Source organism: Piliocolobus tephrosceles, chromosome 3 (assembly GCF_002776525.5).
Source record: "Piliocolobus tephrosceles isolate RC106 chromosome 3, ASM277652v3, whole genome shotgun sequence".
NCBI lineage: Eukaryota > Metazoa > Chordata > Mammalia > Primates > Cercopithecidae > Piliocolobus > Piliocolobus tephrosceles.
In genome coordinates this window covers 182,810,179-182,832,737 of record NC_045436.1, presented here as the reverse complement: position 1 = coordinate 182,832,737, position 22,559 = coordinate 182,810,179, and the positions used below count along the sequence as shown (strand labels likewise).

Genomic DNA, 22,559 nt, shown 5'->3' with positions numbered 1-22,559 from the left:
GCCGCCGCCCCCTCCCCGTCTGGGCCCTTACGCCGCACGGCCCCGGCCCCCTCCTAGCCTGCCGCTCCGGAGAGCCGCCCGCCGAGGATGCGACGCACCGCAGGTCACTGGGGCGCCCGCCCAACCGTCGCGGGCCGCCAACCGCCGGGGCTGGGGCCGGGAGGCCGGGCTGTGGGAGGCCTGAGGGGCGGTGGGGAGGATCGCGGAGGCCTGAGGGGGCGGGAGCCCCGGGAGGACTGGGGGCACCGAGGAGGCCTGAGGGGCCGGCTCAGGGGATGGGGGACCGGGAGGCCGAGCGGCCCGAGAGGGTCGTGGGGACCGGGGGGACCGCGAGGACCGCGGAGGCCTGAGGGCCGGCGGGAGGACCGGGCGGACCGCGGAGGCCGGGACGCGTCCGGGCAAGGGAGGGGCGGCGGCCTGCGGGCGGCGGCGGCTAACGGGGCCGGGCGGGCGGGCGCGGCCATGTTGGGCCCGGCCGGGCCCTGCGGCTGCACCTGTGCCCGGCCCGGCCGAGGCGGCCGCCTTTGTTCCCGCGGCGCCGAGCGGGTCGGGCCGGCCTTTGTGCGGCGCCCCCGGTCCGGGGCGGTCGCGGTGGGAGGGGCAGGTTGGGGTCCCGGGGCCGGCGCCAGGGCCAGGGGTCGGGCCGAGGGTCGCTTTTTGTTTGCAGGCGGTGTCCGGCGTTGACACTCGCGGCGCCCGGGCGTTGGTCAGCGCGGGCGCTCCCCCGGGAAGCCGGGCCGCGGTCGGGCCCTTGGCAGGTGGAGGCGGGGGTGAGCCGGGCGTGGGTACCCTGCTGGGGGGCTGCGCGCCCTCGGCCTCCGGGCCTCCCACCTGGGATGTTCCCCTTGCACCAGGATAGAGATTGATAGTCCTTGAAGCCTCAGGACATGAGATGGGACCTAGCGACTGAATGGCTGGTTTTGCTCCACTCACAGGAACCGTGGTTTAAAATCTCGGCGTTTAAAAAATGCTGGTCTTGACTTTCGGTAGAAATAAAATGGATGAGGATATTGTATAGGACCCATTGCAGTACGAATCTTTCTGTGCCCACGATGGGCTTTGACGTTCAAGTTGAAACATAGTATCAAAACTGATGTGGTGACGTTAGTCATTTTTAGGTAGATAACGTGTATTGTGTGTGTGTGTATGAACAGACCCTGTGAAGACAGACTAATTTGATAAAGTTCAGACCTGGCTTAGGAGGAGCTCTTCAGTACTACCCACCTACTTCACAGACTTTCAAGCCTTGATTTTTAAATGAGTTAAATGCCAACATCACGCATTGATTACATTGACTCTATTTTGTGTATTTAAAATATTATCAACATGGAAAATAACTTAGGAGCCATCCCATTTATGAACTTGGGACTTAAACTTTTTAATTTTCCTAAAATATTTTAAGTGCCCTAGCTACATATTTAAATGTGATGAGAGCAACAATATTTTAAAAAGCAGAACGCCAGCAACATAAAGCAAACAAAGTTCTGTGAGCGCAGCCTTTCCTTGTGTGCTTGATGTGTGCTCTCATTCCCCACAACTGATGATGGTTCAAATCTAAACTGCCAAATGGAGATGAAGAGGACTCATGCTGTAAGCACGATTACTTTGAGTCATTTCCTTTTCTTTCCTTCCATTTTCTCAGCCACCCAAACCCAGCAACCTTCGCTTTTGGGCTGATGGTTGGTAGAGTGAGGACTTACTGCACAATTTTGAGTTTCTGTAAGCTTTTGTGAACAGCTCTAATCTATTCAGTACAAAAATCGTCGTCTCCTGACTGCTTTACTATCAAAGAGTCTGGCCTCTGATTCTAACAGTAAACATTTTATTTTAAGAGTATGAGGTAATTGTGAATTTCAAAGAATGATGGACAATTTATCTTACATATTCTTATGTAACATGTAAACTAATATAACTTGTGGAGCATACAGAACAAAATGATAAGGTCAACAGACTGTAGGTGTGACTTGGTTTGTTTTTATGCAATCAACTTATCCAGGGCTTTTAAACCAGTACCTGCTGAAATAGGGGGACCCAAACGAAGCGTTCATCGGAATCCTGGAGTGAGTCAGGAAGATAATCTGAATAGGTAGACTACCCACTCTTCCTTAATCCTGTGGGAGTTACATGGGTACAGCCTTCTGCCTATTCAGATTATCTTCTCCTAAAAGGAACCACATCTTACAAAGTTTACTCACAGAGCAGAATGTGAACTTTTTTTTTACAGTTTGAAGATTCAATGTAAAACATGCAAAAGTAGCTGGAATTAGTCTCGCTGAGCTGCAGGATTCTCTTTACCAAGTACGAACTTGTATGAAGGGATGTGCTAAGATGGTGCTGAAGTTCATAATCCAAACATATTTTGTCCTGTGCTATTTATTTATTTTTAGAGACAGAGTCTCTCTATGTGGCCCAGGCTTGAGTGCGGTGGCTATTTCAGAGGAGAGCGATCATGGTGCACTTCAGTCCCAAACTTTTGCACTCAAGTGATTCTCCCACCTCAGCCGCCTGAGTAGTGGGGACTACAGGCACACTCAGCCTTCCTGGCTCTGCCTTGTCCTTTTTAGTGGGGCAAGTGGGCAAATAACTTTTCTAAGTAAATAATTAATCAGAAGGAACAGAAGCCATAAGGCTTTGTACTCATATATTCTGATCCAGGTGCTTGGTTTTGCCTTTTTTTTTTTTTTGGTGGGCTGCTCATGGCCATAGAATGCATACAACTTTGGATAAGCATTTTAGTCTTCTGAACCTCAGTCTCTTGTTTTGCTTGATTGTGGTAAATGTGACCTTGTTCTTCGAATATGTGGTACCATGTCCTGACTCCAGGCCTTTGTGTGTGCTCTGTTCTTGGGTGTGGACTGCCTGCCACCTGTCCTTCCTCTTTGAGCATAATTCATGGCTTTTTAATGGCTACTTGTGATCTTTCTCCCCTGTTGGGTTAACTCTTAGAGGTGGGACTCTGTCATTGCCTTGGGCAGCATTGCCTCTGCTGGTGCCTTCTCATGGCAGACACTCAGTAAGTGCTGAATAAATGGGTATATGGCTTAGAGTAAACAAACTGCCCATTTTAATGCCAATATCCGGCCTGTTTGCCTCTCTGTTTTGTAAGTAATGGAGCATCTGGGAGAAGAAGCTGAGTCTAGAAAGGAAATGGCTTGGCTAAGGTCACTCTGAAACATTGCAAGTATATAAGTACAACAAGTAATAGGACAGATCTGTACTACCACCAAGATGGAGCAAGAAATCTACCTTGTCGATTTGTCTATCCTTGGTCAAGACAGAAAAAAAAAAAAAAAAAAAAAGTACACAGAATACAATAGAAGAGATGACACGGGGGCTTTAGAGGATTAGGCTTGTATTTATAAACTGTATGATTTGCTAATTCTTTTTTAATGAATGGTTATTTACAGCGAGTACTTTGGGGGAGAAAAAGACTTACGTTGGTTACCCAGGGACTCTAGCATTTTATATTTGTCTATTGGTTGCAATATTGCTCTTTTCTTTCGAGACAGGGTCTCACCTGTTACCTGGTGTGGAATGCAGTGGTGTAATCATAGCTCACTGTAACCTGGCACTCGTGGGCTCAAGCTCTCCTCCCAGCTCAGTCTCCTGAGTAGTTAGGACTACAGGCAGTTGCCACCATGCTTGGCTAATTTTAAAATTTTTTATGGAGACAGTCTTGCCATGTTTGGGCTGGTCCCTGCAACTCCTGGCCTCAAGTGATATTCCTGCCTTGGCCTCCCCAAGTGCTGGGATTACAAGTGTGAGCCACTGTGCCTGGCCAAGTTGCAGTATAGCTTTTTACTTTTTTTTTTTTTTTTAAAAGACAGGGTTTTGCTCTGTTACCCAGGTTAGGGTGGAATCATATGATCACAGCTCACTGCAGCCTTGACTACCTGGGCTCAATCGATCCTCCTACCTCAGCCTCCTGAGTAGCTGGGACAACAGGTGTGTGCCACCATGCCTGGCTAATTTTTGTAGAGTCGGAGTTTCACCATGTTGCCCAGGCTGGTCATGAACGCCTGGGCTCAGGTTATCCTCCCACTTCAGCCTCGTGCCTGGCCTGCAGTATAGCTTTTGAAGGAATTGATTGATTTGATGAAATTTGGTTTGCTGGTTAAAAAATCAAGACAGATTGGCCGGGTGCGGTGGCTCACGCCTGTAATCCCAGCACTTTGGGAGGCCCAGGTGGGCAGATCACGAGGTCAGGAGATTGAAATCATCCTGGCTAACATGGTAAAACCCCATGTCTACTAAAAAAAAAAAAAATTAGCCAGGCGTGGTGGTGGATGCCTGCAGTCCCAGCTACTCAGGAGACTGACAAAGGAGAATGGCGTTAACCCGGGAGGCGGAGTTTGCAGTGAGCCAAGATCATGCCAAGGCACTGCAGCCTGGGAGACAGCGAGACTCCGTCTCAAAAAAAAAAAAAAAAAATCAAGACAGATTTTGGCCGGGCACAGTGACTCAAGCCTGTAATGCCAGCACTTTCGGAGGCCGAGGCAGGTGGATCACGAGGTCAGGAGATTGAGACCATCCAGGCTAACACGGTGAAACCCTGTCTCTACTAAAAATACAAAAAATTAGCTGGGCATAGTGGTGGGCGCCTGTAGTCCCAGCTACTCAGGAGGGTGAAGCAGGAGAATGGTGTGAACCTGGGAGGCGGAGCGTGCAGTGAGATGAGATTGCGCCACTGCACTCCAGCCTGGGCGACAGAGCGAGACCCCCATCTCAAAAAAAAAAAAAAAAAAAAGATTTCAAATTAGGTTTGTGTTAGCATCTGCCTTCCTAAAACCTCCTGGCCCCAGATGAGTTTTCGAAGCATCTTACTTTCTGTAATACTTAATGATTTCAACAAAACATACAAGGATAGAAATTGCAGTGTTGGTTAGCTGAGTGATGGCCTCGGCTCAAAAACTCCAGTAGTGGATAGACACAGTGGCTCATGCCTGTAATTGCAGCACTTTGGGAGGCTGAGGTGGGAGGATCGCTTGAGGCTAGGAGTTTGACACCAGCTTGGGCAACATAGGGAGACCCCATCTTTACAAAAATTTTTAAAAATTAGCTGGGCATGGTGGTGTGTGCCTATAGTCCCAGATACTTGGGAGGCTGAAGTGGGAGGTCACCTGAGCCCAGGACTTTGAGGCTGCAGCGAGCTATGATCATACCACCACACTCTAGCCTGGGAGATAGCACAACCCTCTCTCAAAAAAAAAATCAAACCTAAACACAAAACCCCAGTAGTGAGACTACCCTAGTGGGTGTGCAGAAAAAATGCTGTTTTTTTCTGGAAGGAATTGGAACCTCAGTTTTTAAGTTGACTTGGTTGGCATTGAGACAGCTGATGATGTGAATTAAATGTGTTAGGCCGTTGGCCGGTGTGGTGGCTCACTCCTGTAATCCCAGCACTTTGGGAGGCCAAGGCAGGCAGATCACCTGAGGTAAGGAGTTCGAGACCAGCCTGGGAAACGTGGTGAAATGCCATCTCTACCAAAAATACAAAAATTAGCCGGGCGTGGTGGCGGGTGCCTGTAATCCCAGCTACTCGAGAGGCTGAGGCAGGAGACTTGCCAGAGCCTGGGAGGCGGAGGTTGAAATGAGCCTAAATCATGCCACTGCACTCCAGCCTGGGTAACACGAGACTCTGTCTCAAGGAAGAAAAAAAAGATGGTTATACTTTTAGAGGATCTGTGCATGTTAATAATGTTCTTACATTTTGATGGTTTTCATATATTTTTGCTGCTATATTATGGAGGCTAATGATCAGAAAGCATTTTTCCAACTCCAGTTTTACTGTCTTCAGGTAGTTCTCTACACACTGCCTTGTCTTTTTAAAATACAGATGTCCTATGTGTCCCCACTCTTCAGGGGGTGACTCTCACTGCCCATTGGGGTCCAAGACCAGTCTCTCACTGGGCTTTCTGACTCTCACTGCACTATGCGTTTTGCCTTCATCTCAGTTACTCAGCTTATCTCTTTCTGCCGTGTTTTTCCTCTGGGCCTTTGCATGGTCAGTTTTTGTTCCTTTCTTCTGCCCCTGTGCCCCCTTACCCCATGTGTGTGGGGGCTAGGCGTGCTTTCCCTCTTCCTTCCCTCTGCCAGGTCTCAGCTTGGGCCCCACACTGAATGCCATCCCTGATTCCCTGCCTGTTTTGGGAGACCCTTGTCTTTTCCATCTTCACCCACTCCCATTCTCATTCTGTTAGAGCCACACAGGCCTCTTGCCTGCTCTGAAGCCGTACAGCTCTGCTGCCTCCGACTATTGCCCTTGCTCCTCCTTTGACCTGGAATGCTGTCCCCAGGTATCTGTGTGGCTTGCCCCTCACCCTCCTTCAGGTCTTTGCTTATACTTCTCCCTCTCAGGCACCTTCTCTGACCACAGATTTAAAGTACTCTGTTGTGACCGTGTACTATTACAGTGTATCTGTGATCCTGGTGCTTTATGAAGCCAAGACGGGAGGATCACTCTAGCCCAGGAGTTTGAGGTTGCAGGGAACCATGATTATGCCACTGCATTCCAGACTAGGTGACAGTAAGACTCTGTCCCAAAAGAAAAATAAAATTAAAAAAAATTATTATATATGTACACACACACTTCTGAGATGGAGTCTCACTCTGTCACCCAGGCTGGAGTGCAGTGGCACAATCTAGGCTCACCACAACCTCTGCTTGCTGGGTTCAAGAGATACTCCTGCCTCAGCCTCCCAAGTAGCTGGGATTACAACTGTGTGCCACCATACCCTGCTAATTTTTTTTTTGTATTTTTAATAGAGACTAGGCCATGTTGTCCAGGCTGGTCTCGATCTCCTGACCTCAAGTGATCTGCCTGCCTTGGCCTGCCAAAGTGTTGGGATTGCAGGCGTGAGCCACCATGCCTGGCCAAAACAATTTTAAAAATTACTCTGTTGCTATCTGAGACTCCTCATCTGCCTTAGATTTTCTCCATAGCACATACCTCCGACATTCCATGTGTCTTTCTGACTGCATTGGGTCATCTGTGAAGGCAGGGACTTTTCTCCTTTCGCTTGGCTTGCTGTCATATCCTCAGCACCTGGAATGGTACCTGAGTGACTGTCAGGCATTCAGTGACTGTTTGAATACATACACAGCCCTCAGTACTTTGTATGCTTTAGGGGGCATAATATGTCCCAGAAATGGTGTGAATGAAGGGGAGTGGTGTGAGCATGTTTGCCTTGGTGTGGAGTTGGAAAGGTGGAGGGCCATGGACTGGTGGCAGAGGTCACAGAAGAGCCTTATGCATCACTAGCAGGGCTGGAGAACTGTGACTTTACCAACGCACAGGAGGCGAGGCTGGGGAAGTGTGGACAGGTGGGAGAGAATGAGCAGAGGCAGCATTGCTGGGGCTGGACCACAGCATGAGAGTGGTGCAGGAGCGGGGTCCCTGTCCAGTCCTTACAGATGGAAAGATTGAGTAGTTGCTGGTACCACTGTTACCTCTCTGTGAACCAGGGAAAGGGAAAGTGGGCCTTGCTTCTGACCCACCTCATTTCCTTCCAGAAGGAAGCTCTGATCTCACCTACCTGCCTAAAAATGTGTTACTGGAACTTCACTGTTTGCTTAGAAGAGAAAGCCCTAGATCTTGAGGATGGCGCGTGGTTCCTGCCTGTCTTTCCGTCGTATATCTGTGTGTGTGTGTGTGTATATACACACCACATTTTCTTTTTTAAGTGTATTTTTTCTTTCCTCTGTGACTCTGGCCAGTGATCCTGCCTGTCTTTCTAGCGTCTTGGCTGGCCAGTCCTTTGTGGTTGCCGTGAGATCACATCATGCTGCCTGTAGCTCTTGTGATGAGCCGTGCCCTGTCCCATGGATCTTTGCATGTGCTCTTGCTTCTTCCTGAGTTGCCTAATTTTATGTTGCTGTGGTGGTTTTATGGCTCACTCCTCATCTCTGTGAAGCCTTTCACTATTTCTACCAGAACCAAGTGTTGGAGACCCTGGGCCCATGGCACTTGATGTGTGTGTGTCTGTGTGTGTGTGTGTGTGTGTGTGTGTGTGTTTTCTCCCAAGTTTGTCATGCCTTCGTGAGTACTGGGCCCTCTTATGACAGTTAGCATGTTGCACAGGCTCTTGTCCCATTCTCTTCTCCATGTGAATTTTTCAAGGTGAGGGCCCTTTGATTTGTCTTCAGTGCCTAGATGTGGAAAGCACTTAGTTAACAAGTGGAGATAGTTTTTGGGTATTATTTTGTTTTCCTAATGATTTTTATTTCATAAATACGTGAATTTCTAGATTTTTGGTTAAAATATGTGTTAGAGGCTGGGCGTGGTGGCTCATGCCTGTAATCCCAGCACTTTGGGAGGCCAAGGCGGGCAGATCATAAGGTCAGGAGATCGAGACCATCCTAGCTAACACGGTGAAACCCCGTCTGTACTAAAAATACCAAAAATTAGCTGGACGTGGTGGTGGGTGCCTGTAGTCCCAGCCACTGGGAGGCTGAGGCAGGAGAATGGCGTGAACCTGGGAGGCGGAGCTTGCAGAGAGCTGAGATCACGCCACTGCACTCCATATCCTGGGTGACAGAGCGAGACTCCCTCTCAAAAAAAAAAAAAAAAGTTAGAAATTGGAGGCTTCTGTGTTCTTTCCCCTCCAAAATTTGGAGTTGGTGTAATCTTTGTACAGCCTTGCTACACGAATCTTTGAGCAGCAAAGCATCATCTTCTCATTGAATCCTCACAGCAGGAAATTGAATCCCAAAGATGTCAAGTAACTGATCCAAAGTCATAAGGCTGTTTGTGATGGAGTTAGAACTCCTGCAGGGCCTGACCTCTGATTCTGCACCCTGGGAACTTACTTGTTTTGCCTCTCAGGGAAAACTTTAACATACAGCTGTCTATATGTGGATGGAAGACTGAGCCATTATATTTCTGCCAGTCAATATGGCAGTGTACTTCTGTCTGATATTTCTTCATTCATTGAGTATCAGCTGTGTGCCAGTGATGAGCCAAGACCTATGTCCTTGTTCCCATGGGGTTTATAGGCCTGAAATGGGATGAAATGGGGATGGACAGTGAGCAAAGGTCATATCTTTGAAAAGCCTGTGAAATACTTGTCAAAAAGAAAAAAAAGTCAAACCTGAGTCCAGTCAAGCTCCTATGTTTAACAACCAATCTACAGGAAATACAGGGGCGAGAGAAACATACTGCACTATACTACAGAGTTGCCATTGGCAACACTGAGAATGTGGGAAACTCTAAGACCAGTAACCCATACTCATCAACAGGGAAAAATGTAGGGGACTGATGACAAGAGACTGGAGGTACATGGACTAATTTTTATCATAGGGCTTATCTGTGTTAGTGTCAGACCAGTCTGTTAGAGAAACAATTGAATATCATTTATGATATTTGAGACAATTAGAATTTGGAACATTGATTATATTTATTATTGAGGAATTATTTTTATTTTTAGCTGTGATAGTGGTTTTGTTGTGTTTAAAGTAATTCCTACCTTTTAGAGGTGCATACAGACATTTACCGATGAAATGGTACATCATCTGGGATTTGTGTCATGATCCTATGGGAGCGAGGGAGTCGGTTATTTGTGGTTACATCAGGACTTCAGGACTGGTCTAGGTTGAGAGTGGTATGGGCACATGGGTTCTAACTTTTTTTTTTGAGATAGGGTCCCTCCTGGGCTCAAATGATCCTCCCACCTCAGCCTCCTGAGTACCTGGGACACAGGTGTGTGCCACCACACCTGGCTAATTTTTTAATGTGTTTTTTTTTTTTTGAGATGGAGTCTTGCTCTCCATTACCCAGGCTAGAGTGCAGTGGCGTGATCTCGGCTCACAGCAAGCTCCAGCTCCCGGGTTCACGCCATTCTCCTGCCTCAGCCTCCCCAGCAGTTGGGACTACAGGCGCATGCTGCAACGCTCGGTTAATTTTTTTGTATTTTTAGTAGAGACGGTGTTTCACCGTGTTAGCCAGGATGGTCTCGATCTCCTGACCTCGTGATCCGCCCACCTTGGCCTCCCAAAGTGCTGGGATTACAGGCGTGAGCCACCGTGCCCGGCCTGTTTTTGTTTTTAAATAGAGACAGGGTTTTGCCGTTTTGCCATGTTGCCCAAGCTGGTCTTGAACTCCTGGACTCAAGCAGTCCTTCTGTCTGCACCTCCCAGAGTTCTGGGATTACAAGTGTGAGCCACTCCTCCGAGCCCTGGTTCTAACTATTCTCTTCACATTTATGTGTGTTTAGAATTCCTTATCACACAAAGCAAGTCATGAAGGAAAGATCTAGGTGCATCTAGTAGGGAGGTCATACCTGACAGGGCTTTGGGAAAGACTTCCTGATGGGATAGACACTAGAGCAGGGAGCAGAGAGCAGAATGAGGGTTGGGTGTTGGCTCCATGAGGGTAGGGGTGAGTATCAGATGAAGGGCAGAGCCTGTGCAGAACTTCTGTGATAGAGCGGGAATAAGCTGGTATGGCTGGAGCAGAGGGTGTCGGGCACGTTCTTTTAGGTCCTATTAAGAGCAGTGTGAGGTTTTTAAGGATGATGGTGTGACATGAATCTATTTGCTTTGGAAAGAGGATTCCTTAGATTGCTCTATAGATTGAGTTGGTGCTGGGGAAGGTTCGGGAAGAGTGTGTACAGAAGCCCAATCTGTGGTCACTCTGTTCAGGTGAAAACCTTTCCATTGTCCCTGCTTTGGGTCCCTGATTGGATTGGACAGCCCTGTCTCCTTGAAATGTGGTTTGGCCTGTGATTTGCTCCGGCCAGTGGAAAGTGACATGTAACTTCTGAGTGGAAGCACTGAGACACGTGCTTTATCATATTCCCTTTCTCTTGTTTCTGACTGTGGAAACAAACGGATGTGTACCGTGGGCAAGAAAGAAAACTTTGGGCCGGGCGCAGTGGCTCATGTGTGTAATCCTAGCACTTTGGGAGGCCGAAGCAGGCAGATCTCGAGTTCAGGAGATCGAGACCATCCTGGCTAACACAGTGAAACCCCGTCTCTACTAAAAACACACAAAAATTAGCCGAGCGTGATGGCAGGCGCCTGTAGTCCCAGCTACTCGGGAGGCTGAGGCCGGAGAATGGCCTGAACCCGGGAGGTGGAGCTTGCAGTGAGCTGAAATTGTGCCACTGCACTCCAGCCTGAGTGACAGAGCGAGACTCTGTCTCAAAAAAATTAAAAATAAAAATAAAAATAAATAAATAAAAGAAAACTTTGGGTTGAGCCGGGTAACAGTTTTGGGTTTGTTACTGTACCATAACCAATCTCCAGTGGTTCTCAAAGTGGTTCCCAAACTGGCAGCATCAGTGGCCTGGATGCTAGTTAGAAATGCACATTTTCAGGTCTCAAACCTACTATATCGTAAACTCTGGAGTGGGGCCCAACAATCTGTGTTCTAATGTGTCCTTCATGTGATTCTGATGCCCTTGAGTTGAGAGCTACTGTCTGAGTTTCCTGACTGATAAGTCAGGAGACTGTTGGCGTCAGTCTTGGTGAAAGAGCTTGGTGGTTGGCCAGTGTTGGGATTGTGGGTGTGGAGGAAAGTGGACAGGCCTAGCTAGGAAGGCTTCTGGAGTAAAATTGATAAGTTGTGTTGTTTGGGATAAGGAGAGATGAGGGGAAGTTCTGGTGCCAGTGATAGCCCTAAGTTTTTGTCTGACAGAACCAGATGGATGGAGGTGCCATTTACTGTCCAGATAGCGTTCTTTCTGTATGCATTTACATTTCCTTCCATTTCAAGGCTCAGAAACAAGAGAAAGCCCATTAAGAAATAAAAATTTGTGGCCGGGCGCGGTGGCTCAAGCCTGTAATCCCAGCACTTTGGGAGGCCGAGGCGGGCGGATCACAAGGTCAGGAGATCGAGACCATCCTGGCTAACACGGTGAAACCCCGTCTCTACTAAAAAATAAAAAAAAACTAGCCGGGCGAGGTGGTGGGCGCCTGTAGTCCCAGCTACTCGGGAGGCTAAGGCAGGAGAATGGCGTGAACCCGGAAGGCGGAACTTGCAGTGAGCTGAGATCTGGCCACTGCACTCCAGCTTGGGCGACAGAGTGAGACTCTGTCTCAAAAAAAAAAAAAAAAAAAAAAAGAAATAAAAATTTGTGAACTTCCTTAGCTCGAGTAACAGTTTCTCAATGAACCCCACCTTGATGACCCTCCCCCCATTGAAAAGTGTACTCCCTCTGCAGGACTGGGTGCGTGGCTCAGGCCCGTAATCCCAGCACTTTGGGAGGCTGAGGCAAGCAGATCACTTGAGGCCAGAAGTTCGAGACCAGCCTGGCCAACATGGGGAAACCCTGTCTCTACTAAAAATACAAAAAATTAGCTGGGCGTGGTTGCGCCCACCTGTAACCCCAGCTACTCAGGAGGCTGAGGCATGAGAATTGCTTGAACTGGAAGGTGGAGGTTGCAGTGACCCAAGATTACACCACTACACTCCAGCCTGGGTGACAGAGCAAGACTCTGTTTCCAAAAAAAAAAAAAACAAAAAAACAAAGTGTACCTCCTCTGCTCTCCTGATCCCACCTTGTTTGTTGTCCCCATCTGCTCTCTCAGCTGTAGTGGAAGCCTCATGAAAGCAGGGCTCTTGTGTCTTGTCCATGACTGCGTTCCCAGAGTGAGCAGCCTGGTTGGGTGCTCAGCATGTGTGAGCTGAAGGAGCTGCCTAGATGGCGATGAGGAGCGAATGTGGCCCACATGGAGCTGCACGCAGGAGCTGCGCTGCTGCCTCTCATTATCTGTTCATGTTTTTCTACACATAGCCTAGAATAGAGGATGGAACTGTCATGAGAGCATGGCGAAGCTTGTTTAACTTAAGACAACTTATTCTTCCTTAAGTGGGAGAGAAAAAATGACATTTCAGCAGAAGCAGCACTAACTACAATGAAAACTTACAAAATGAGACTACTGAGAAAGTTGCAGGCATAAAAATTAGATTTTTCCCCCTTTTTTTTGTAGGGGAGGAGATGGGGTCTTGCTCTGTCACCCAGGTTGGAGTGCAGTGGCATGATCTTGGCTCACTGCAACCTCTGCCTCCTGGGATCAAGCCAGCCTCCCAAGTATCTGGGACTATGGGGGCATGCCACTGTGCCTGGCTAATTTTTGTATTTTCTTGTAGAGATAGGGTTTTGCCTTGTTGCCCAGGCTGGTTTCAAACTCCTGAGCTCAAGTGATCTGGCCCACCTTCGCCTCCCAAAGCACTTAGATTACAAGTGTGAGCCACTGCAGGCCCCTTTTGTTCTTTATTTTTTTTGAGACGAAGTTTTGCCCCGTCACCCAGCCTGGAGTACAGTGGCACAATCTTGGCTCACTGCAGCCTCCAACTCCCTGGTTCAAGTGATTCTCCTGCCTCAGCCTCCCAAGTAGCTGGGATTACAGGCATGTGCCACCACGCCTAGCTAATTTTTGTATTTTTAGTAGAGATGGGGTTTCACCATGTTGGCCAGGATGATCTCGATCTCCTGACCTCACGATCTGCCTGCCTCAGCCTCCCAAAGTGCTGGGATTACAGGTGTGAGCACCGCACCTGGCCTCATTCTTTATCTGTAAATTGTATACTTTATTTGTGGAAGACAAATGGGATTATGTATGGTGTTAACAGTGTATTGGGTTCTTTTCAGTTGAGTTCTAAAATCTGCAAGTGTATCTTTAAAATTCAACTGCGTGGGCCACGCCAGTAATCATAGCACTTTGGGAGGCCGAGGCGGGCGGATCACCTGAGGTCAGGAGTTTGAGACCAGTCTGACCAACATGGAGAAACCCCGTCTTTACTAAAAATACAAAAAATTAGCTAGGCATGGTGGCGGGAACCTGTAATCTCAGCTACTCAGGAGGCTGAGGCGGGAGAATCACTTGAACCTGGGAGGTGGAGGTTGCAGTAAGCCGAGATTGTGCCATTGCACTCCAGCCTGGGTGACAAGAGCAAAACTCTGTTTCAAAAAAAAAAAAAATTTCAATTGCCTGTAACTCCTTTGAAACAAATAATAGTGCTGCTTGTTTGTCCAATATCTACCTTTTTAGGCTGAACGCATGTCTAGTTTTTATATACCAGTATGTTCACAGCTGCTATAGGCATTTCAACAAATTAATGGATTAAATCACGAAAGGGCAGAAACAAGACATTCCCAGTGCCCTCAGGCTCCTGCTTATGGATCAATGGAGCGTTATTGAGGGCTCTCTACTGATTCAGAATGAATAGTAACAGAATGAATTATGGTCATTGCCTTGTCTGTTTTCTTTGGGAGAGGGGGCCCTGGTCCCCTGGTCATTCTTGTAAGTTGATAAACTTCTGAGGTAAAGGACATCTGTCTCAGTGGCCCCCGTTTATGTGTATTTTGATAGGACCTTGTCCTCGTTCTGCATTTCTGCCTCTGGGGAGTCGCAAGTGGCTGCTTGGGGCTATGCATAATGCTGGAGTGTGGAGAGGCATGCTCTGGGTCCTTGAGCCTGGCTGCTGTTCATGGTTGTGCCTTCTTGGTGGGCGCCCCTGTCTCAGGAGCTGTTGTTGCCTCTCTTGGTACCCATGTGCTGTTCCTCTTTGTTACCACCCAGAGGTCCCTGCAGAGCTGGGTCTGAGGTCCCGGTTCCGCAGGGCTGCCTTGATACAAGCAGTCCCTCACTGCTCTCCTCCCCCAGGGGAAGTTCCAGTTGCAGTTCCACAGCTCAGTCGAGAAACTGGGTTGTGTGAGTCCAGCCTGGAGTTTATATAAATTTTATTTCCAGAGATGTGCAATTTGACACATCATTATGGCAAAATTCGCTTCAGTATTATTTTTCATAATTCTATAATCAGAAAATATCTTTTATGAATAATTTGTGTAATACAGAAAAGTGGAAGGAAAAATACAACTCTGCTCTCACCAACCAAAATGCTGAAGCATATTTTCAGCTTATCTTTTCCTTTATGAAACTAAAGCACGTCCATTGAAGACATGTGCTTTGTGAGTCTTGTAATCAAAGGTGACAGTCCCTGCTCTGCTCCCTTTCAGAGTTCCATCAAGGCAACCTCTGCTCTTTCAGCTGTTTCCTTTTTTTCTTTTTTCTTTTTGAGACAGGATCTCACTCTGTCACCAGGGCTGGAGTGTGGTGGTATGATCTCAGTTTACTGCAACCTCCGCCTCCTGGGCTCAGGCGATTCTCGTGCCTCAGCCTCCTGAGTAGCTGGGATTACAGGTGTGCACCACCATGACCAGCTAATTTTTGTATTTTTAGTAGAGACAGGGTTTCACTATGTTGGCCAGGCTGGTCTTGACCTCCTGGCCTCAAGTGATTCACTCATCTTGGCCTCTGAAAGTTCTGGGATTACAGGCTTGAGCCACTGCGCCTGGCATTTCAGATGTTTCTATTTATCTGTACTTTAAAAAATAACTTGCGGCCAGGTGCGGTGGCTCACGCCTGTAATTCCAGCACTTTGGGAGGCCGAGGTGGGCAGATCACGAAGTCAGGAGATTGACACCATCCTAGCCAAGGTGGTGAAACCTCGTCTCTACTGAAATACACACACACACACAAAATTAGCCAGGTGTGGTGCCGTGCACCTGTAGTCCCAGCTACTCAGGAGGCTGAGGTGGGGAATTGCTTGAACCTGGGGAGGCGGAGGTTGCAGTGAGCTGAGATTGTGCCACTGCACTCGAGCCTGGGGACAGAGCAAGGCTCCGTCTCAAAAAAAAAAAAAAAAAAAAAAAAAACTTGCTTATTTTGCTAATTTTAGAACTTCCAGATTGATATATGTTCAATTCTGTCTGTGGAAGATGGTGAAGATTTAGCTTTCTTACCCGCCTCTCTTACCTCCCATGTTACCTCCCTACTTCTTTCCAATATTCCCAATGTTGTGGTGGTTTGATGATCTATTCCAGAACTTAGTGGCTGAAAAAACAACAACCTGTATTTGTTTACAGTTTTGTAAGTGGGACGTGGTTTGCCAGGGTTAGCTTGTTCCTCCTGCTCCATGTGATGCCAGCTTGTTGGTACTGGCTGTCAACTGTGAGAGTTCAGTAGGGACTTTTGGCCATGGACTTCATTCTCCTTAGTGTGGTCTATCCCATGAGGCTGCTTGGGCTTCCTTGCAGCATGGTGGCTGGTTCCATGAGGGAGGAAGTGAGATTTGTCAGCCGTTTTAAAGGCTAGAGTGAGAACTGTCATCACTTTTGACACGTTCTTCTTTTTTTTAAATCCCCCTTACTCAGTTATAGCAAGTCCCTACTTTTGACATGTTTTGTTGGTAAAAACAGCTACAGGGCCAGGCTAGAGTCAAGGGACTGGGGAAGCAGACCTTCATGTCTTGGTGGAGAGAGTGACAAAGAATTGTTGGCCATCTTTATTTATATTTTATTGGTGAGGTCTTGCTCCCTTGTGCAGGCGAGAGTGCAGTGGCACGATCATAGCTCACTGTAGCCTCCAACTCCTGGGCTCAAGCAGTCCTCCTACTTCAGGCTACCAAAGTGCTGGGATTACAGGTGTGAGCATGAGCCACTACACCTGGCTAATTTTTGTTGGCTGTCTTTAATCTACCACACTTTTATAGCAAGTTTTGGTTTAAATGAATGTAAATTGTTACATTGTTCGGCTAAATCATACACTGTGATGGATAATATTTACTTGTATGAGTTTTTGTTTTCCTGTTGGCTTTATTTTCCATGTATCTGTTACTAATTCAGCCTAGGGTTTTTCAAATGAACTGTATAAAAAGCCTTTGGGATGGTCAGTTACGCTAGATCTGTCAGTTCCTTTTTTTCTTTTTTTTCTTCTGTGATGACCTTTCTCCCAGAGCTGTCTTCCTGCTCCACATTGGACTCCTCCCTATTCTGCTGCACAGCTGTTCACATTATCTTCTGAGATGAACCATCTGTTTTTTTGGATCTCATGTCTTCCTTAGTTTACCTTCATGTTTGGTGATACGCAGTCTGGTAGTTATCTTAAAATATGTGTGAGGCAACGTTTATTAAGACTGTATGGCTGCGTGCGGTGGCTCATGCCTGTAATCCCAACACTTTGGGAGGCTGAGGTGGGCAGATCACCTGAGGTCAGGAGTTTGAGACCAGCCTGGTCAACCTGGTGAAAACCTGTCTCTACTAACAATACAAAAATTAGCTGGGCGTGGTGTTGGGCGCCTGTAATCCCAGCTACTCAGGAGGCTGAAGCAGGGAGAATTGCCTGAACTCGGGAGGCGGAGGTTGCCGTGAGCTGAGATCGGGCCACTGCACTCCAGCCTGGGCGACAGAGCGAGATTGTCTCAAAAAAAAAAAAAAAAAAAAAAGACTTTATATGCCCATCATCTCTGCATACTTTTCCTCAGAATTTTGAAGGTATTACTTTATTTTTTATTTTTAAATTGTTTTTATTTTTATTTTTTTTGAGACTGATTCTTGCTCTATCCAGGCTGTAGTGCAGTGGCAATCTTGGCTCACTGCAGTCTCCACCTCTGGGGTTCAAGTGATTCTCTTGCCTCAGCCTCTGGAGTAGCTGGGATTACAGGCATGAGCCACTGCGCCTGGCTAATTTTTGTATTTTTAGTAGAGATGGGATTTCATCATGTTGGCAAGGCTGGTCTCAAACTCCTGGCCTCAAGTGATCTACCCACTTTGGCCTCCCAAAGTATTGGGATTACAGGCGTGAGCCACCACTCCCAGCTGCTTTATTATTTTTGTGCTTCCCATGTATATAGTATTTTTTTTTTTTTTTTGAGACGGAGTCTCACTCTGTCGCCCAGGCTGGAGTGCAGTGGCATGATCTCGGCTCACCTCAACCTCCGCCTCCCAGGTTCAAGTGATTCTCCTGCCTTAATGGCCTCCCAAGTAGCTGTGATTACAGGCACCCACTTCCATGCCCGGCTAATTTTTGTATTTTTAGTAGAAATGAGGTTTCACCATGTTGACCAGGCTGGTCTGGAACTCCTGACCTCAGGTGATCCACCCAGTTCGGCCTCCCAAAGTGCTGGGATTACAGGTGTGAGCCACTGCGCCCAGCCAACCTTTTTTTTTTTTTTTTTATTGATATAAAATTCACATAACATTTATTGTTTAAACCATTATAGAGTGTATAATTCAGTGGTGTTTTTGGTATGTTCAGTGTTGTGCAACAGTCCCTGCTACCTAATTCCTAAACATTTCATCATCTCAGTAAGAAACTCTGCACTGTTAAGCAGTCACTTTCTATCCTCTCCTCTCCCAGCCCCTGGCAGTCATTCTACTTCTGTCTTTATGGATTTGCCTATTTTAGGCATTTTACATAAATGGAGTCATACAGCATGTGGCCTTTGTATCTAGCTGTTTTCACTTAGCATAATGTTTATGTTGTAGCATAAATCAGGACGTCATTTCTTTTTATGGCTAAATATCCATCGCATGGATAGACCGTTTTGTTCAACCATTTATCAGCTGATAGACTGTTGGGTTGCTTTTTACTATTATGAATAATGCTGCTATGAACATTCTTGTACAAGGTTTTTTTTGAGACGGAGTTTCACTTTTGTTGCCCAGGCTGGAGTACAATGGCACGATCTCGGCTCACTGCAACCTCTACCTCCTGGGTTCCAGTGGTTCTCCTGTCTCAGCCTCCCAAGTAACTAGGATTACAGGTGCCTGCCACCACACCTGGCTAATTTTGTATTTTTAGTAGAGATGGGGTTTCACCACGTTGGCCAGGCTGGTCTCGAACTCCTGACCTCAGGTGATCGCCTGCCTCAGCCTCCCAAAGTGCTGGTATTACAGGGGTGAGCCACCACACCCGGCCGTTTTTTTCTTTTTTGAGACAAGGTCTCACTCTGTCACCCAGGCTGGAGTGCAGTGGTACGATCTCGGCTTACTGCAGTCTCTGCCTCACAGACTGACACGATCTTCCCACCTCAGCTTCCCAAGTAGCTAAGACTACAGGCACATACCACCACACCCAGCTAAGTTTTGTATTTTTTGTAGAGACAGGATTTTGCCATGTTGTCCAGGCTGATCTTGAATTCTTGGGCTCAAGCGATCCTTCTGCCTTGGCCTCCCATAGTACTGAGGTTACAGGTGTGAGCCACTGTGCCCCGCCTACATGGAATTGTTTTATATGAGAACAGAGGTTCTTCCATCATTCAGTGATAGCAGGGCTGAAATATATTTCAGGTAGACTAGTGTGATATATTAGGTATGTATAAATCATATTTGCAAACTTGGGTTTTCCATTTCAGTCTCTTCCGCCCGTGGAGGAATGGGTTGGAGCTTGGTCCGTCTCATGGCCTGGCTCTGGGGAATGTCCTGAAGATCTAACTGCTGTCCTAGTGTTGAGACCTCCTTCTGCTCAGTTAGATTCACGAATTATCAGAGTGGGCTTTAGCTGACATCTAAGCCAGTGGGCAAGGTGGGAGCAGTGAGGCCTACTGTGTCTGAAATGTTAAAGCTCCCCAGAGGGCCGGATGCAGTGGCTCATGCCTGTAATCCCAGCACTTTGGGAGGCCAAGGCAGGCAGTTCACAAGGTCAGGAGATTGAGACCATCTTGGCTAACACGGTGAAACCCCGTCTCTATCAAAAATACCAAAAAAAAAAAAAGAAAAAAGAAAAAAAAATTAGCCAGGCGTGGTGGCGGGCGCCTGTAGTCCCAGCTACTCGGGAGGCTGGGACAGGAGAATAGCATGAACCCGGCAGGCAGAGTTTGCAGTGAGCCGAGATCACGCCACTGTACTCCAGCCTGGGCGACAGAGCGAGACTCCGTCTCAAACAAAACAAAACAAAAAAAAAAAAACCTCACCAGAAATGTACACTAGGACTTACCCAGCCCCAGTCCAGGAAGGAATAGTCTTCCTGCCTCCCCACCGCCCTCTACGTTTCTCTTTTCCTAGCATATCTACACTTCCTAATTTCTGCCTCTCTCCTCCAGAATATAAGCACCTCAAGAATAAGGAATGCATTTTGTTTGTTGCTCTATTTCCAAGTGCTGGAGAACTTGTGGGACTCAGTGGTTCTTTATTTTTATCTCTTTATTTTTATTTTAATTTTAGAGATGGGGTCTCACCATCACCATGTTGCCCAGGCTGGTCTCCAACTCCTGTGCTCAAGCGATCTTCCCTTCTTGGCCTCCCAAAGTGCTGGGATTACAGGTGTGGGTCCCCACACCCGGCCTGAGTGAGTGGGTTCTGAATGGTGACTGTTGTTGTCCAGAGCCTTCCCCCACTTCAGAGAGCAGAGTCCCTCCCCTCGTGTTGGAGACCTCGCAAGGTCCACGTGGTCCTATAGGGGCTGTTCAGCCTCCCTAGCCCCTTAATGTGTCAGGTCTTATTGTATATATTCCGTGAAATGTGAATAGTTGTATAATTCTTAAGCACTCATTTTAAAAAACAGCAATGTGATGCTTAACTCTTCCCACCTCTGTTCCTGTCCCCCTTAGAAAACCACTGATAACTCTTTTTTTTTTTTGAGATGGAGTCTCGCCCTGTCGTGAGTGCAGTGGCCTGATCTCAGCTCATTGCAACCTCTGCCTCTCGGTTTCAAGCGATTCTCCTCCCTCAGCCTCCTGAGTAGCTGGGATTACAGGCATGCACCACCACGCCTGGCTAATTTTTTGTATATTTAGTAGAGATGGGTTTTTACCATGTTGGCCAGGGTGGTCTCGAACTCCTAACCTGGTGATCCGCTCACCTCAGCCTTCCAAAGTGCTGGGATTACAGGCATGAGCCACCGTGCCCGTCCTAGAATCACTGAACTCTTAACTGGTAATTTGTTTTAACCTTTATATTTTTATTTTCCACCTGAGTGCTTAAATATTTTCATCCTTTTTACAATGGTCATGTTGCATTTGTAATTTTAAGGTATTTTAAGAAGAAAAATATTTATAAACGAGGAATTCTTAGGTTATTAGTCTTCTTCCTACAACAGCACATCTCCAGTACAAATTTGATTCCTCTAAGTCGGCCTTCCCAGGTTTGACATCTCTAACTCTAATCCCTTCCGTTCTTTGTCCTTGTGATTTTTTACATCTTTCTTTTGTGAAAGAGATATGCGTATTAAACTCTCAGACTGGGCTCGGTGACTTAAATGCCTCCAATCCCAGCACCTTGGGAGTCGGAGACGGGTGGATCACCTGAAGTCAGGAGTTTAAGACCATCCTGGCCAACATAGTGAAACCCTGTCTCTACTAAAAATACAAAAAAATTATCCAGGTGTGGTGGTACGTGCCTATAGTCTCAGTTACTGGGGAGGCTAAGGCAGGAGAATCACTTGAACCTGGCGGAGAGGTTGCAGTGAGCCGAGATTGTGCCACTGCATTCCAGCCTGGGCGACAGAGAGAGACTCCGTTTTAATAAAAAAAAATAAACTCTCAGTCTTTGCATATTGCAAGATGTATTTTGCCTCTTTTTCTTGTTTTTGTTCTTTTGTTTTGAGACAAGGTCTTGCTCTGTTCCCCAGGCTGGAGTGGAGTGGTGCTTTCTCGGCTCTCTGCAATCTCCGCTGCCCAGGCTCAACTGATCCTCCTGCCACAGCCTCCCAAGTAGCTGGGATTATGGGCATGCACCCAGCTAATTTTTGTATTTTTTTTTGCAGAGACAGGGTTTCGCCCTGTTGCCCAGGCTGGTCTCGAACTTCTGAGCTTAAGTGATCCACCTGCCTCGGCCTCCCCAAGTGTTGGAATTACAGGTGTGAGCCACTGCACCTGGCCCATCCCTCGTGTTTGAATGATAATTTATCTGGGCATAAAATTCTGGACACTTGTGGTGGCACTAGGTGGACATTTATTTTCCCTTAATGCTTGCTTAACAGACAGTCTTGCTCTGTAGCCCAGGCAGCAGTACAGTGGCATGCTGATAGGTCGCTGCAGCCTTGAATTCCTAGGCTCAAGTGATCCTCCTCCTTCAGCCTCTGAAGAAGCTGGGATTAGCTTCTAGGACTATAGGTGTGTACCACTGTACCTGGCTAAATTTAAAATTTTTTGTAGAGATGGAGTCTTACTATGTTGGCCAGGCTGGTCTCAGACTCCTGACCTCAAGTGATCCTCCCACCTCAGCCTCCCAAAGTGGTGGGATTACAGGTGTGAGCCGCCCCATGCCTGGCAAAGATTTTCTATTTGTTCTTCATGTTCTGTCATTTCAATACACTGTATCTAGATGATTTGTTTTTATTTATTTTGCTCAGAACCTAGGGTGCTCTTTTAATCAGAATACCTAATTTTCCTTTCATCTCTGGAAAATGTTTCATCTCTTTGAAATTTGTTGGCTGGCCGAGGTGATAGTCTGGCTGTGCAGATAGATAGTCTACATTTTGCTTGTCTATTCATCGTTGATGGACCCCTGGGTTATGTCTACCTTTTGACTACTGTAATCCCAGCACTTTGGGAGTCCAGGAATGCGAGACCAGCCTGGGCAATGTGGTGAAACCCTTTCTCTACAAAAAATACAAAAATTAGCCAGTGTGGTGGTGCATGCCTATAGTCCCAGCTACTTGGGAGGCTGAGGTGGGAGGATTGCTTGGGCCAAGGAGTTCTAGGATGCAGTGAGCTGTGATGGCACCATTGCACTTTAGCTTGGGTAACAGAGCAAGATCCTGTCTCAATAAAAAAAAAAGAAAGAAAGAAAAATGGAAAAGTTGTCTTTCTCTCATCCTCCCAAGCCTCTCCAACT

At 47.3% G+C, this 22,559-nt stretch overlaps 1 protein-coding gene across 3 annotated transcripts in view; it reads left to right on the top strand.

Moving 5' to 3' along the window:
- NSD2 (nuclear receptor binding SET domain protein 2) overlaps positions 1–22,559 on the top strand; it is a 114,701-nt gene continuing 92,142 nt past the window's right edge. For all 3 annotated transcript variants that reach the window (XM_023206776.2, XM_023206777.1, XM_023206779.1), the window contains exon 1: positions 1–103. The gene's annotated coding sequence lies outside the window, so the exon portion shown is untranslated. The remainder of the gene's footprint in view (positions 104–22,559) is intronic.